This window comes from Schistocerca americana, chromosome X (genome assembly GCF_021461395.2).
Source record: "Schistocerca americana isolate TAMUIC-IGC-003095 chromosome X, iqSchAmer2.1, whole genome shotgun sequence".
In the NCBI taxonomy this organism is placed as follows: Eukaryota; Metazoa; Arthropoda; class Insecta; order Orthoptera; family Acrididae; genus Schistocerca; species Schistocerca americana.
Window position 1 is genome coordinate 939102036 of NC_060130.1, and position 16348 is coordinate 939118383.

Below are 16348 nucleotides of genomic sequence, written 5' to 3' on the forward strand. Positions count from 1 at the left end.
ATATTATAGATAAGTTCAATAAATGGCATTTACAGTACAGAGAAATTGTAAATAACAATCCAATGTTTCAGCAAAAGTTGTAACAAACTGCCAAATGTTACAGTGAAATTGTAACAAATTACCCTATTTTTCAATAAAACTAGTAATAAAATACTCCACATTATAGTAAAGTTATAGCAAATTACCCCATGTTACTGCAAAAAGTGTAGTAAAATACCCCATGTTACAGCGAAATTGTTGCAAAATGATCTATGTTACAGTGAAATTGTAACAAATTGCCCCATGTTACAGAAACAAATTGCACCAAGTTAGTCCACGTGCCAGCAACACTGCAACAAAGTACCCTGTCTTACGTTGAAACTGTAACAAAGTACCCAATATATAAATATATTATAGCAAAATTTACTGGCTGCCTCAAGCATTACAATCCCTTGAGACCATCAGAGTAGACCACAAACCCAACATGAAAGGTAGGTACAAGTTCCTCATCACTCACATACCATTCGTGCTGATATAGAGGATATTAATACATGCAACAACATAAGTTTCACACTATTCGGTGCTGCTACCAGAAATCTCTTACTGCCAACACAGTCATACCCTACTGATTTTTTCCTGATGGCATAGAGTATAATAGTTGCAGGATCTATTTATAGCTCACATAGTCTGCACACACATCCTATCACATCACATCTTCTGACACCTGCTACCACAGAAGACCTGCACAAGTGCCCTTGATGAAGGACTCGTAATGACATTTGTCTAAAAACGATTTTGAAATCTTATTGAAGAGAGTTAGCCCACAAAAAGAACTCCCACTAGTCCACTAGTCGATTACAGTTACGATACCCTATAACTTATCACTCAAATTTTCAAACTCCGCAAGGATCACCATTTAAAATGTACTGGAAATGTTAGATGTCTTATGTCTAACATAAAACATTTACTATTTATGTGCATATCACTTAAAATCATTTAAAAATGCAGTGCTAGACTACATTACATCTTTTTCTATTTATCAAAAGAATGACTGGAGGTTAACATTTCATATGCATTGATACCAAATTTTCATCACACTAAGGCATACGTATACATTAAAAACCAGTGTTAGTTAAAGAACAGCACTGCTGGCTATCACAAAGCGTGTGGTTGTTGCAGTACAGGCAATTGAGAATCAATAATATGAGCCTACTTCTACTCTCACCGCTACTACATCTAGTGTAGCAATTACTTTAATCAACAGTATCAATCTAGTGCTACTACCTTACCGAATTAGCCTTGGGATGTAGTGTCACTATAAGTTCTTATATCATCTCATAAGTTGTCACATGGAGCATAGAGAGACACGCAAGTGGAGCGATGGCAGAATAACTATGAGTTTCCATACGAGCTCTGATATACCCTGTCTTAATGGTCATTAAATCTCAGATGTTGTCCCATTTTAGTACAAACGATTCCACTCTGCTGGTAATATTTCGACAATGGCAGTTCACCACGGCATCCAGAAAGAGCTGTGTGTTCGCAGAAAGAAGTGAACTTGAGAGTGTTGACTAATTATTGTACCCATAACAACCTCGCCCCTTGTCCTGTAGAGTGTGGTGGAGCTACTTTAGGTGTTCTATGTCAATTACCCCCACCTACGTTGCGAGAAAAAGTCTGATGTCTATACATCGCTTAGATTTTATTTATTTGCGGCACCTAGTGTACATGCAAGCAGCTTGGAGAGAAACATAGCTGATTACGATTTACGTGAAGAATAATTGTAAAGAATGCAATGCTGCCACGAACACAAAATCACTTTCTGTTTATAGGAACATGGATTGAAACTTGACATACAGCCTGCTTTGAAATAGTTAGAGACAAAACGCAAGCTCACACTGACAAGGTTATAAATCAGCAGTGAGGTTGTTGTTACCACAGAGATATTGATCGGAAATGATTAGAATTCTTATGGAAACGTTCGAGTTGGCGTAATGTACTCGTTAGTACAAATATGAGTTCCCAGAACAACTCTATTTCATATGAGGGTACTGATCTGCAATGATGCTAGTAATGAGTCCCTAAAGTCGACAGATAAATGATTTCATGCCGACTTGATGATGGCACCACACTAGTGGATATGAGCTCTAGAGCTGAGTAGATGTAGAAACTGTTGTCTTGGATATCACATTTTCAAGCTTTTTCCTGAGAACTTTCATTGCCCAGACATTAACAAGCCATTAAAGCGCTGCACATCTTTTCAGGTTTAACCGGGGTCATAGCTACTATACACCCTTCGGTGTCTATAATGACTAGTAGCATATTAGGGCATCTTAAATGAAGTAGACATTCGTACCTGTTGCGATGTGCTCTGGTGCAGGCATGCAGTGGCCTTCTACCAATGTGCATCACTTCTAACAGCAGTCATATGAGGAATTATGCATAGGGTAGCAATGAAAGTGGAGGGATGAACTTTGTAACCTCCGGCTGAAGCCATTTCGGATTTGTGAGCACAGGGCCCCACCTGACTGCGACATTCATCCCTAGTCTGCCAGATAGAACTGCGCCTGGTGCAAATGGTAGCAGAATGTTTTGTCCCAGAAAAGTGTCTACATCTACATCTACATTTATACTCCGCAAGCCACCCAACGGTGCGTGGCGGAGGGCACTTTACATGTCACTGTCATTACCTCCCTTTCCTGTTCCAGTACGCGGGATGAACGACAGCTGGAAAGCCTCCGTGCGCGCTCGAATCTCTCTAATTTTACATTCGTGATCTCCTCGGGAGGTATAAGTAGGGGGAAGCAATATATTCGGTACCTCATCCAGAAACGCACCCTCTCGAAACCTGGACAGCAAGCTACACCGCGATGCACAGCGACTCTCTTGCAGAGTCTGCCACTTGAGTTTGCTAAACATCTCCGTAACGCTATCACGGTTACCAAATAACCCTGTGACGAAACGCGCCGCTCTTCTTTGGATCTTCTCTACCTACTCCGTCAACCCGACCTGGTACGGATCCCACACTGATGAGCAATACTCAAGTATAGGTCGAACGAGTGTTTTCTAAGCCACCTCCTTTGTTGATGGACTACATTTTCTAAGGACTCTCCCAATGAATCTCAACTGGGCACCCGCCTTACCAACAATTAATTTTATATGATCATTCCACTTCAAATCGTTCCGTACGCATACTCCCAGATATTTTACAGAAGTAACTGCTACCAGTGTTTGTTCCGCTATCATATAATCATACAATAAAGGATCCTTCTTTCTATGTATTCGCAATACATTACATTTGTCTATGTTAAGGGTCAGTTGCCACTCCCTGCACCAAGTGCCTATCCGCTGCAGATCTTCCTGCATTTCGCTGCAATTTTATAATGCTGCAACTTCTCTGTGTACTACAACATCATCCGCGAAAAGCCGCATGGAACTTCCGACACTATCTACTAGGTCATTTATACATATTGTGAAAAGTAATTGTCCCATAACACTCCCCTGTGGCACGCCAGAGATTACTTTAACGTCTGTAGACGTCTCTCCATTGAGAACAACATGCTGTGTTCTGTTTGCTAAAACTCTTCAATCCAGCCACACAGCTGGTCTGATATTCCGTAGGCTCTTACTTTGTTTATTAGGTGACAGTGCGGAACTGTGTCGAATGCCTTCCGGAAGTCAAGGAAAATGGCATCTACCTGGGAGCCTGTATCTAATATTTTCTGGGTCTCATGAACAAATAAGGCGAGTTGGGTCTCACACGATCGCTGTTTCCGGAATCCATGTTGATTCCTACAGAGTAGATTCTGGGTTTCCAGAAATGACATGATACGCGAGCAAAAAACATGTTCTAAAATTCTACAACAGATCGATGTCACACAAATAGGTTACCGAGCTCTACTGTCTCAGAAAGTAGAGGTGTCAATAATCATCAGTGATATTACAGCTACTGCTGCAGTAGCGTAAAAGTACAATTCGCTACCAAAAGTCGAACGTTTGCTTCAGTCAGGTACAACTATTTAAAGGTATGTTGGATGATGGATGTGGCCCCCCTGTTAACTTTGACTGGCCAGTGTTCAAAGGTGCAGTAGGCAGAAATAAAGAATCTCTAGCAGTTAGGCAAAGCACATGACATGTCATATGCTTAAAGGTCACGTAATAAACTATAATGTTGAATTCTTTGCGACGGTTTGTGTGATGTTAGATTTATTCTTGATATTTCCCGTTTATGGATATACCGGGTGATCAAATAGTCAGTATAAATTTGAAAACTGGATAAATCACGGAATAATGTAGATAGAGAGGTACAAATTGACACACATGCTTGGAATGACATGGGGTGTTATTAGAACCAAAAAAAAAATACAAACGTTTAAAAAATGTCCTATAGATGGCGCTTCATATGATCAGAATAGCAATAATTAGCATAATAAAGTAAGACAAAGCTAAGATGATGTTCTTTACAGGAAATGCTCGATATGTCCACCATCATTCGTCACCAATAGCTGTAGTCGAGGAATAATATTGTGAACAGCACTGTAAAGCATGTCCGGAGTTATGGTGAGGCGTTGGCGTCGGATGTTGTCTTTCAGCAAAATGTCCAAATGTCTGTGAAATCTTACGGGACTTAACTGCTAAAGTCATCAGTCCCTAAGCTTACACACTACGTAACCTAAATTATTCTAAGGACAAACACACACACACACACACACACACACACACATGCCCGAGGGAGGACTCGAACCTCCGCCGGGACCAGCCGCACAGTCCATGACTGCTGCGCCTGTCTTTCAGCATCCCTAGAGATGTCGGTCGATCACGATACACTTGCGACTTCAGGTAGCCCCAAAGCCAATAATCGCACGGACTGAGGTCTGGGGGCCTGGGAGGCCAAGCATTACGAAAGTGGCGGCTGAGCACACGATCATCACCAAACGACGCGCGCAAGAGATCTTTCACGCGTCTAGCAATATGGGGTGGAGCGCCATCCTGAATAAACATCGTACGTTCCAGCAGGTGTTTATCAGCCAGGCTGGGGATGATGCGATTCTGTAACATATTGGCGTACCTCTCACCCGACACGGTAGCAGTTTTGCTGTCCAGCGCCATCTGTCGGACATTTTGTGAACTTTGTTTTTCTTTTTTTTTTTTTTTTTTGTTCTAATAAAACCCCATGTTATTCCAAGCATGTGTGTCAATTTTTACCTCTCTATCTACATTATTCCGTGGTTTATTAAGTTTTCAAATTTATACTGACTTTTTGATCACCCTGTATTTTATATTGTGTTGTGTTCGGATGGATTTAGTGTTGTTTTGTTATTCATTTCTACATGCACTTTTCTTTTATTTTTGTAGGATTATTGCCACGTTTTTGTGTTGATTTTTTGTTTTCTACTTGTCGTTAGTTACTCGTTTCGAAAAAAGGAAAGGGATGATGGACGATTCCTTTCCTTAGGTGGCAAGTTCTTAGAGACATCGTGAGTGATGGGAATGGTCGTGGTTTGGACATGCTTCGTCAGGGTAGAGCAGAACACTTAATTTTCGATCAGCCGCTGGATTCAGCTGTGTTGTTCTCTAAGCAGTCAGAGATATTGCTTGCGAGTTATTTAACAAACATTAAAATCAACAACAGATATTTGGGAAATTAGGAATGAAATTTGGGGATAGGAAGATGTTTTTTCGAAACTATATAAAGAGGCGCAGGAAGTGTTACTTTTAGGGAAGTACAAGAGGTGTACCATGAATTAAAGTTTACCTATTGTAAGTTATGGGCGCAGTTGTCACAGATGTTGAGTACTGTACCATGGGCTGTAACTGGTTTAATCTGAGACTAATATTACGAAATATGGTGTTTGAGCCAGCGGATGATGAGAAAGCTCAGAAATTAGATCATACACTTGGTAAGGTCCAGCAAATGGCAAGCTCTACATAAGGTGTCATGGAATGGCACGCAACACGATTGTCTAGTTTGGAGCAGGGAGTACTGAACAGTGCGAGGATACTATGACAGTTAGCAGTGGAGATAACGTGGTATACCAGTGAAACGAAGAAGGTGCTGAACAGCGAAATGGATACGAGGCAGTTAAGTTTACTTGAGAACAAACTGGTCATTGCAAGATTACCCCATGCACTGGCAGATCAGCTCGGTGACTCATAGACTGAGGTGATAGTGTTGCAGGAAGCAAAGCAACATGCGGTAAATGGACAGCTCAGTCTGGTGATGATTCCACCACAGAAGCTTATTGTAGAATTGCGTCTCGTGGAGAAACAGTCCCCATCAGAATTAAGATACATAGGAGAAGCGACAGAAGGTAATTTGACATTGTTTTTCCATATGGCTAGGATTAAAGACACAGGAGGTATTGTTGATATCATACAATAAAGAAGCTGATTAGCTCGTTAGCGGATTTAGAAGAATGCACTCAAGAGAGTGTTATTGTCTGTCCAGACAGACCGGTGCAGACTGATATGCTAGCATATGAGGCGAGTAGGTTTTAGGGGGAAACGAGTGACGCCAGTTGCGAAAAGGAAATCTTGCCTACACGGTATTCCTTCCAAAAGGCAGGGATGTACTGGCTGTACTCAGTATTCGCGCCAGAAACTGTGTTGACAAAATGCTACGTAAAAGGGAAACATCAGGGGTTCAGAAAATTATAGTTGCAGGGGAATAGTGTTGCCATTAATGGTGGTTTGTTAGATAGCAAGACGGATTTCCGCCTTCTAGCTACGTCTACTGATACGCCTGATAATACAACGTATTCGACATGAGTGTGAACTGATGTGGAATACGTTGTATTATCCGGAAGTGTCACTAAGGGCACTGCCCACTCAAAATGTAACTTACATTAATGCCACCCTCAACTCTGAACTTCTGCATTCATTAGACAAATTTATCGAATCACAGCAGAGGAAAATATCAATGGAGCAGATGTTACATGTTCAAAATTTTCAAGAAAATCGTCAGCACAAGTTTATATCGATAAGCATTTCAGTTAGCAGTTGTGGCGTGTTTGTACTAGGTATTTGCATATTTTATTTCTCTAATAAACGCAGACATACAGAACTCACAGGGACACAAATGCATCAGTTGCCAGTCAAATGGCTATCCGGCTTTGGCTGGGGAAACTTACTGGAAGAAAAAACACTTCATTTAAGGCATTACGTGAAGGATTGCTTTGTAATAATGTTCTGAAAACCGCACTTTAAGATAAGCTCATGTTATTAGTAGATAAGGGAGAAACAGCTCGTTGCTAAAGCTGGACGTTGCCAGCAGCACAGTATAGAATTTCGGGGTTAAGAGTAATTGTCCTAAAAGGCTGCTCTTCAAAGTTTGGAGAAAATCTTTCGAAGGAGGGGAGGCGCACTACGTTCCAAAAAAGTTCCGCCCGCCTATCGTAAAATGTTTTGAAATTTTATTCCAGCCACTGGCAGGCAGTAGAGGTCAGCTCAGACAGATGTTCTAATTAAGCAGGCCACTGAGCAGTACTGCTGACATAACGTCAAACGCACTGATTGGCCAGGTTTACAACATCACCCGCGGGCGAAGTGCATAGAACAACTAACAGTGCAACACAGTGTCACCAAGAGTGAAGTAACATCTTGTGATTCAGAGCACTTGAGTGCTGCTGAGTACTCACACGTAGCAAATATAGCCATGCCTAGTAATCAGTGCTCGATGCAGAGCCTTGGAGTGAGCCAGAAACAACTGACTGGATGAGTGACGAGGTACAAATTCACTCAACCCTCCAGTAATACTACTTCAAGAGCGTAGCAGTAAGTGTGTAAACAATCGAGCCTAGAGACTCAGTGTTTAGTCATGCCGCCATTCTGTCTGCATCTTGAACTGGAGAGAATGACGATCTGTTGAGTTTCAGAGAAACCACGACTAACACAATGGTGATGCAGATCTGCTGGCTGGCTGTATACTGATCAACATGTCAAGTTCCAGGCTGAAGCACTCCACACCCGTATCATAGTAGTTGCTGTACTTGGAAACTTCAACAATGTGAGTAGCTGGTATGTGCCAACCTCCACACTATTAAGAGGCTTCGGTTAATGGACTGCAAGCTTTCTACAGTCCAGCCCAGGAAGAGATGCCCTCGCAGTTATCACACCCAAGAAGCATGACAGGGGATCACAAGTAAGTACATGGGTGCATAGCCAGCTAAACTCCAGAGTCCCTGAGTGGGCCACACCTGATTCTTCGCCTCCTTGTAGGATACACAGCTTTGCGGTCGCAGCCACCCGTGAGCTAGGGCAACAGACGTCACAGGCGCATTGGCATCAGATCATTGCACAACCAGCTGCATTTTCACACACCTTATGGGCCTAGAGGATGGCCATCGCACTGTATATTACTGCTGGACCCATTGTCTCACTGTGTGCCTCGTTGTAAATCTCTCCAACGCTATTTCTCTCACCCATCCTGACGTGCAGCGGTCCTGAGTAGGACAGGTCGCTACATAAGTTTAAAATGGTTAGAAATTCAAAGAATCGTTCGTTTTCGCTATTCCTGTGACATTATCGTTTCCTGAGTTTGAGTCCAATTGTCTTAGTTTTAAATGTTTTCCCATCCCTCTAATGCTATAGATTAATAAATTACCTCCACCCGCCGGCCGGTGTGGCCGAGCGGCTCTAGGCGCTACAGTCTGGAACTGCGCGACCGCTACGGTCACAGGTTCGAATCCTGCCTCGGGTATGGATGTGTGTGATGTCCTTCGGTTAGTTAAGTTTAAGTAGTTCTAAGTTCTAGGGGACTGATGACCTCAGCAGATAAGTCCCATAGTACTCAGAGCCATTTGAACCATTTTTTTACCTCCACCCAACTTCTATTATGATTCAATCATCACTTTCCACCATAGTTGTCAGCTAACTTATGCTGTGAAGTAGGAACAGAATACGAATACCTAAATCTTTATTTAAAGAAATATCACGCTAGCGGCGTCTCCTCCATGGTCTCTGGACACACAGATCATGAGTTCACCGCCGATAAGGCTCTGTGCTGCTGGTGCCGCCACAGCCACAGTCACAATCACAATCACTAGCTACCTCGTCGCACTGGAGAGAACCACACAGACACACCATGTGATTCGGCTGCTGAACATGAAGTGCAGGGTTGTAGTTCCGATTCCCACTGCTGGTATGCAGTTTATGATGGTGGTGCAGTTACAGGCCATATGACTTAAGTATTAATTGTGGGGAAATCCGAAAAGGTAAAAAGCAGACTTCAGCTCGAATGGAAAATTGGTGTAAGATTCAAAATTCTCATCAGTTTAAATTAACAGTAGCTCACACATACATTCTATTAAAATATTCCAAAAAAATCAAAAACACATTTTCCCGTCTGTGAGTAGGACTTACACAAAGTAATGTTACACACTATCCTGTTAAGACATATCACAAAAATGAGCAGAAAATAATAAAAACAAGCAGTAAGCTGCCTTTCTCATAGCGAAGTCCCCATTCTATTAATCAGATGAGTGAATTTACATAAACCAGATATGTATCAAGCTCACTCAGAACGAAAGATGTTTATACGACGTGACAAGTCGATATGTAACTAGAAAAATGGTAAAAATACATATATCTAAGCGAATGGGGATTGATAAACTACGGTATAACCGGATGAACTTGGCCTTATTTTCCCTAGACTGAGACTGTGACTGAAACTGAATGGCTTTCCAAAGCATCAAATCTACGAAGTTCCTCGTGCTCCTGCTTTTAGGGACAATTTTCATCTGTTAACACCCACAACTGCTCTGTTAGAGCAGTAACAGAGTCTGTAGTAGTAGCAGCGTTTGAGTCTACCATTTTGAATACATTCTCATATTGTACTTAATACCCAGGAATACAAATAAGCAACTAATGCAACCAAATACTAAAAGGAAACACTACAAATTAACTTTTTCGGCGTATCATCGCCCATTTACACTCCGAAAAATCGCGAGCCAAATGACCAACACGTCGACACACACAAAATGTGGCTGCTACAGCGTTAATGAGTGGCAACTCGTGCCCCACAGGATTGCTAAACTTGTGTGTGGGTTACGAGAGTCACACAACAATGACTTCTCCCACCAAACCGTAGCATTTAGACATTGGACTAACAAACCTCGCACAACCTGTAATGTTGGGAAGTACACCGATGAGCCAAAACATTATGACCACCAGCTTATGGCTTGTTTGTCCGTCTTTGGAATGAAATACAGCACTGATTTTACGTATCAGGAATCCAACAGTTTGTTGGTAGGTTTGTGAAGGTACGTGCCATTGGATGTCTACACACAGGTCGTGTAATTCGCCTAAGTAATGAACCGCTGATTTGCGTACGCGATGATGGAGTTCAATAGCGACCGAGATGGGTTTCATAGCACCATTTGGTAACCGAGACATCAATATGAGTCCACCATAATGCTCCTCAAACCACTGTGGCATGGTTATGATTCCGAGATACGGAAATTACACTGCTGAAAGATGACATCGCCATTGTGCAAGACAGCAAGCATGAAGGGATGCAGGTGATTTGCAGCTGTCAGCGTGTCTTCGATTACTACCACAGACCCCATGCAAGTGCATGAGAATGTCTCCCACAGCATAATGCTGCTTCCATGAGCCGGCATAAGTGGCGCGCAGCACGTTTCTAGTCGCTATCCACCTCGATGACGGCATTTGTGGAGACGTCGATCGACGTAGTATAGCAAAAATGTGATTCACAAAAAGAGTCAAGACGTTTCCATCGATCGACGGTCGAATACCGATGGTCCTGTGCCCGCTGCAATCGTAATTATGTCGTTGTGTCAACATGTGAACATGAAGGGATGGTCTGCTGCAGAGCTCCATGCTCAACAATGTGCAATGAACGGTTGCCCCAAAACACTTGTGCGTGCACCAGCATTGTGCTTTTTTGGTAGAGATGCCATAGATCATCATCTATCCTACTTTACAGAGCACACAAGCATCTGAACCCCATGTTCTGTGAAGAATCGTCGAGTCCAACCATTTAGCTCATAATGGTAGTTTCACTGTCCTATCTCTTTCTGTAGATGGCCACGACAGTAGCACGTGAACATTCCACCAGCTTCGCCGTTTTCCAGACACTCGTTCACAGGCTCTGTGTAGTAATATCTGCCCTTCGTCAAAGTGGTTTATCTTAATGGATTTCCCCATTTTCAGACCGTATATTAGCCAGGGTGATCCCTCATCCGTGTCTGCCCCACCTGCATATTTTTTACCGCATCACGTGCCCGCAGCATCACCAGGCGGCATCCAACGTCGTGGTGGGCAGCGGTCATATTGCTTTTGCTTATCAGTGTATAATGACCACTTACTGACACCAAGGGTTGTGACCCAGCCTGCTCAGCTCCGCTATGCGTCAGGGTGCGTGAGAGAAATGGCGGGAAAGAGTGCCAATTTATGCTGGGGTATGCAGTGAAATAGTAGCATTAACAAGTGTTTATATCCAGTGGCAATGTATAGTGTGATGGATGTCTAGGCCACCCAGCGCACATGTAGGCACAGCTAGTTGCAAAATTTGCTGATGTCGATGGCGCCTGTGGCGTCCATTGGCCTAGGTCATGGACAGCTGCTGCCATGGAGCTGTGTGGCCGGCAAGCAGGCGAAGAAATGAGGGTGGCCTGCTCAGGGCCCCCAGAGTTTGGCTGGCTGTGAACCCATGCACTCACCTATGGTCCCCTTGTCATGCACTTGGGGGCGATAACTAATATTAGATACTGTATTCAATGCTGAGAAGCAATGGCACTAGTCACCCACAAGAGGTTGGCCAAGACAATGACCACTGACGTGCAAGTGGCTAAGAGGCCGTCAGGGTGCACAATCCCTAGGCTAAGTTGTAGACTGTTTAGAGTCCATCAGAGGGCTGAGACTGGCACATACCACCTACTTACATTGTTGAAGTTCCTGAGTTTAGCACCTGCTATGCTACAGGTGTGGAGTACCTCAGCCTGGTACTTGACAAGTTTCACAGCAGACAGGCAGACAGCAGATCTTCATCACCGAAGTGATAGTCACTGTTTCTCTGAAACTCAACAGACCATCATTCTCCCTGGTTCGAGATGTGGATGGAATGGCAGCACAGCTGAGTACCCTGAGCCTCCAATCTCCATTATTTATACATTTATAGCAACACTTCTGATGTATTTCAGTGTGCCATCCCCTTGCATGCAATCACCTCGCTGTTGAGCTCAAGCATCTTGCGTTGGTGGGAGCATAAGTGGCTGGAAGTGACCAATAATAAGCTTCATTTAGTGAAGACCACAACGCAGGCGTGGCGTACTTCCTTCCAGCCACGTAGACGGGATGAGGTTCTCCTCAATTGTCTTTGCATAGGCTGCAGCCCTAAGAGCATGGCTTCTTGCTCCGGCGAGAGGACGCTAAAATGTGTGGTGCTTGTGGCCTACAGATCGCTGTGCGACACGTTTTATTGGACTGCGTTTTATTTTCTAACCAGCGGGCCGTGGCTGACTTGCCGGCGTATCTGCCATCTCTTTTAGGTAATAATCAACCGAATGTAGTTAGAGTTTCAAAGTTTTATGAATTGTCCAATGTTTTTACTAAGATTTTAGGGAGAGTGTTTTAATTTGTTCACAGGATGACTGGCTCGCCCATATTTTACATAAGTGGCCAGCCAATGACAATTTACTGTGGCGTTCTTTTAGTTCCTTTCTTGATTTACTCACGTTTTAGCCTCTTGTATATCATCTTTAGTCTTTTACCGTTATCTTCGCATGTATGACCACATTTTACTTATTTTCTCCACATTCGTTTCTTTTAACGTGTGTCTGGGCGTTGATAAACTCGGTGTTGAGCGCCCATAAGCACCAACACACACGCACAATTACACACACACACACACACACACACACACACACTCATACACACACACGCTTCTGATGTAGTCTTAATGGGGGACGAGTGGATTTGCTCCACATTACTTGCCCCATCAGCTATTCCAGGCTTGTCCAGGGCTCTGCATCGAGCACGGGTTGTTAGGCACAGTCATATTGGCAACATGTGAGGTTTTGTCTGCATGAAAGTGCTCTGCATTACAAGATATTACCTCACCCTTGGTGCCAATGTGTTGCAGTGTTAGCTGTTCTATGTACTTTGCCTGTGGGTGGTGTCACCAAACCGCCTGGCCAGTTTTTTGATGTAATTTCAATAGCATTGCCCAGTGGCACATTGGGCCAAGCGAGTTCTGCAGCCTGACAGCAGCTGGAATAAAATTTCAAAAAAAAAATTTTCAAATTGTGTGCCCAACTTTCATAGGTCACAGCGCTTAGCACAGGTGAAATGGCCACCTTGCAAGCTGTTGCTATATGCCTCAGGTCAATCACAATGGATTTTGAAGTCGTAGGCCTGCACCCATATTCCCAGATCATCCATCTTGGATTGTGGCATCATAGCGCTGTGCCTGTATTCCAACGTCCTCCATCTTGATTTGTGACATCATAAAGGTGCATTGTTATTTCAAAAGCACTCTACTTTTCGTTGTGACATCATATGGCTGCACCCTTATTCCCAAGTCCTCTATATCGGATCATGACATCACCAGGCTGCACTTCTGTTCCACATTTTAAAAATTTCTCTACAGTAGGACAGTGCATCGCCTTAGATTTTATGAGTTTCTTGCGATTTTACACTTAAGTTAACTGCGCTACTTCCAAAGTGCTGTCATAGGAGTGGGCACTACTGGGCAGTTTTGGATTTCTGGCAATATTTTGAATTTCCCTACAGCCTATGCCAGGGGTGTGGAGAATGGAAGAAATCTGTACGAATCTGAAACATCATCTATGATGTCATAGGGTAGGGAGGAATACAGAGGGCAAGGAGTTGGGCTACAATGCAGACTAAACTTGAATGTCCACACACCCACTACTGTCAGGACCTCACGAAATCCCTGTCTGCTTTCCCAGATCTGCGGTTTAGGTTTTAAGCGCCTTGAGGATTCTTGCCTTCAGTTTCCTTAGGTACAGTAACCACGGCAGTTCTGAATAAAGTTCACTGCAGCTTTAAAGTGTAGAATAATGTCTCTCATTTGGAAACCAAGTAAATTGAAAGTAGGGTGAAAATGGTTAAAATCAATACACACAAACCTATCAGTAGAATATTTAGAATCTCTTCTTGTAGCCCACTCCCTCAACCTGTTAACTGTGAATTATAATGGACGAATTGCTTTTGCAGGGTTGGAGGAGGAACAAAAGATAGAAAAATCGTTCATAAATGAGGGGAATTGTAGGGAATCCCTCATTGTGGACACAATACTTTTCATGGACAGTAAAAGATGGTAATACCTTACACATTTTTGCGAGGCATACAATTATCGTTCTGATAACCAGCGATCACCACTTCACTAACTCACTCCTTTCTTTTTTTAAAAAAAAGGAAAAGAAAAGGTCGTAATAAGGAGTACCAAATGAATATGGGAAAATGGAGGCCGAAGACCCACTGATGGGGCTATCTTAGGATATTGTGCCTCCTGGTAGCGTTGTATACCACATGTACATCCAAAAATATCCCTGAGTAAAGCTTTCGACGTAAGAAAGCCCGCTGTATCGCCGCCTCCATCGATACCTCTGAACCCACATCTGACAGTGGGTAAGGAACTGCTTGGTCTCCAGTGTCCAGACCATGCGAAAGTTAACCATTAGCTCAAGTTACTTTCTACACGGCTTGCTAAGGCGATGCATCTATAGCTACTGCGGCACGTTCGGTTTTTTCTGGCTCGAGAAGAGGCATCAAAAATGTTTGCCGCCATAGGTTGATTCCTATCATAAGTGGCAAACAATACTATATTTTTTTAAGCCGTGATCAGACGCACTCTCATGATTTTTGAACAGTATCAATTCCAACTCCCGCCTGGAGAGGGCCTACACATTTTTTAGTAGTTGTAAAGACGGATTTCAAATATCTGAGTAGAATTTATATCTGCCTCATTGTACGCATCACTATACTCAGCTTCCTGTCTAAAATTTCCAAACAGCTAGAAAATCATGATTGTTCATACACATATGTAGCAGGATTGTTAAGTTGGAAAGAGCCGAGAAACAGTGAATTATGTTACAAATGTTTCTAATAACTGTTCTGCATCACAGAATTTCATTGAGATTTCGTATTTCTGGCAGGCTCTGATTCAAGAATCTTACATTAGAAACATTTGTAGCCTAATTCACTGTTTTTCGGCTCTTTACAACTTGTGTCTGTAAACAATCCTGCTACATACGTGTATGAACAACATGCTTTTATACCTGTTTGGAAATTTTATGTCTTGCAATAATACCCATTTTTCATTTTATTTTTATTTATCTATCACATTCCATGGTGCCATTTGACCCAGAGCTACTTGGTCATAGTAAAAGTCAGTACACAGTTTACAAAACTCTCATTTAAAATTTAGAAACAAAAGAATTAAAGAATTAACAAAAAATAAATGGTGAGGCGTATATGAATAAATAACACATCACATTACAGTGGAAATTTCTCAACTACTACGAGGAACGCCTTTACAGAATAAAAGGAGTGTATTACGAGGAAATCTTTTACCTTGGATTGAATACTTGGGGTTTGTAACTCAATTTATCAGTTATACTGGAAGTGCTATCCAAGTGCATATCATATATCTGTCTGGTGTTCACTAAATTAACGTTGTAGTTTCTTCTGAAGGAGACAATGTAGTAAATAACAAATCCCATGATGTAATATATGCACTGTGATGTCAGAGTTAAAATTCCGAGATACCCGAGCAACAGCTTACAGGAAGTTAAAAAAATGGCACCGCAAGTCAGTCTGACCACCCTTTGTTGATTTAAGGATATTCTCGGTCAGTGGACATTCTTGTCCCAAAATGTGAAACTATATGAGATAACTGAGAAATAGTAAGCGAAGTAAACAAACCTTTGTGCTTCAGCGTCAGAGATAGTGGAGGTCGTTCTTATAGTGAAGATATCAGCATTCAGGTTGCACTCGATTTTGAATGTGATAGTTCATAGAAACCATTCCACCTAACATCAGCTCTAAGAAATTAACATGGGCGACTTAAATGCGCGTTAGACCACTTTGCTCCAAGAATATTTCACTTTTACAGGAGTTAAATATCAGAAACTACATGCATTGCATTTTGTTGAAGTTTAGCATTAATCCGTTCTCTGTATGCCACGTGCTGATATCAGCAACTATCCCATTAGCTACATCATTTATGTTACTGTCCAATTTTTTTACAGTATTATTTGTGTCATCAGTAAAGAGAAAATTTTTGAGCCATTTGTCAAGTTTAGTGCCAGATTATCAAGAAAAGCAACAGGCCAAGTACAGAACTGTATGGCATCTACCACTTTACATGGCCCCAGTCATATTC

At 42.4% G+C, this 16348-nt stretch overlaps 1 protein-coding gene across 1 annotated transcript in view; it reads right to left on the minus strand.

Moving 5' to 3' along the window:
* LOC124556412 (dynein axonemal heavy chain 7-like) overlaps positions 1 to 16348 on the minus strand; it is a 746268-nt gene that overhangs the window by 655635 nt on the left and 74285 nt on the right. The gene's annotated exons all lie outside the window — the stretch shown is intronic.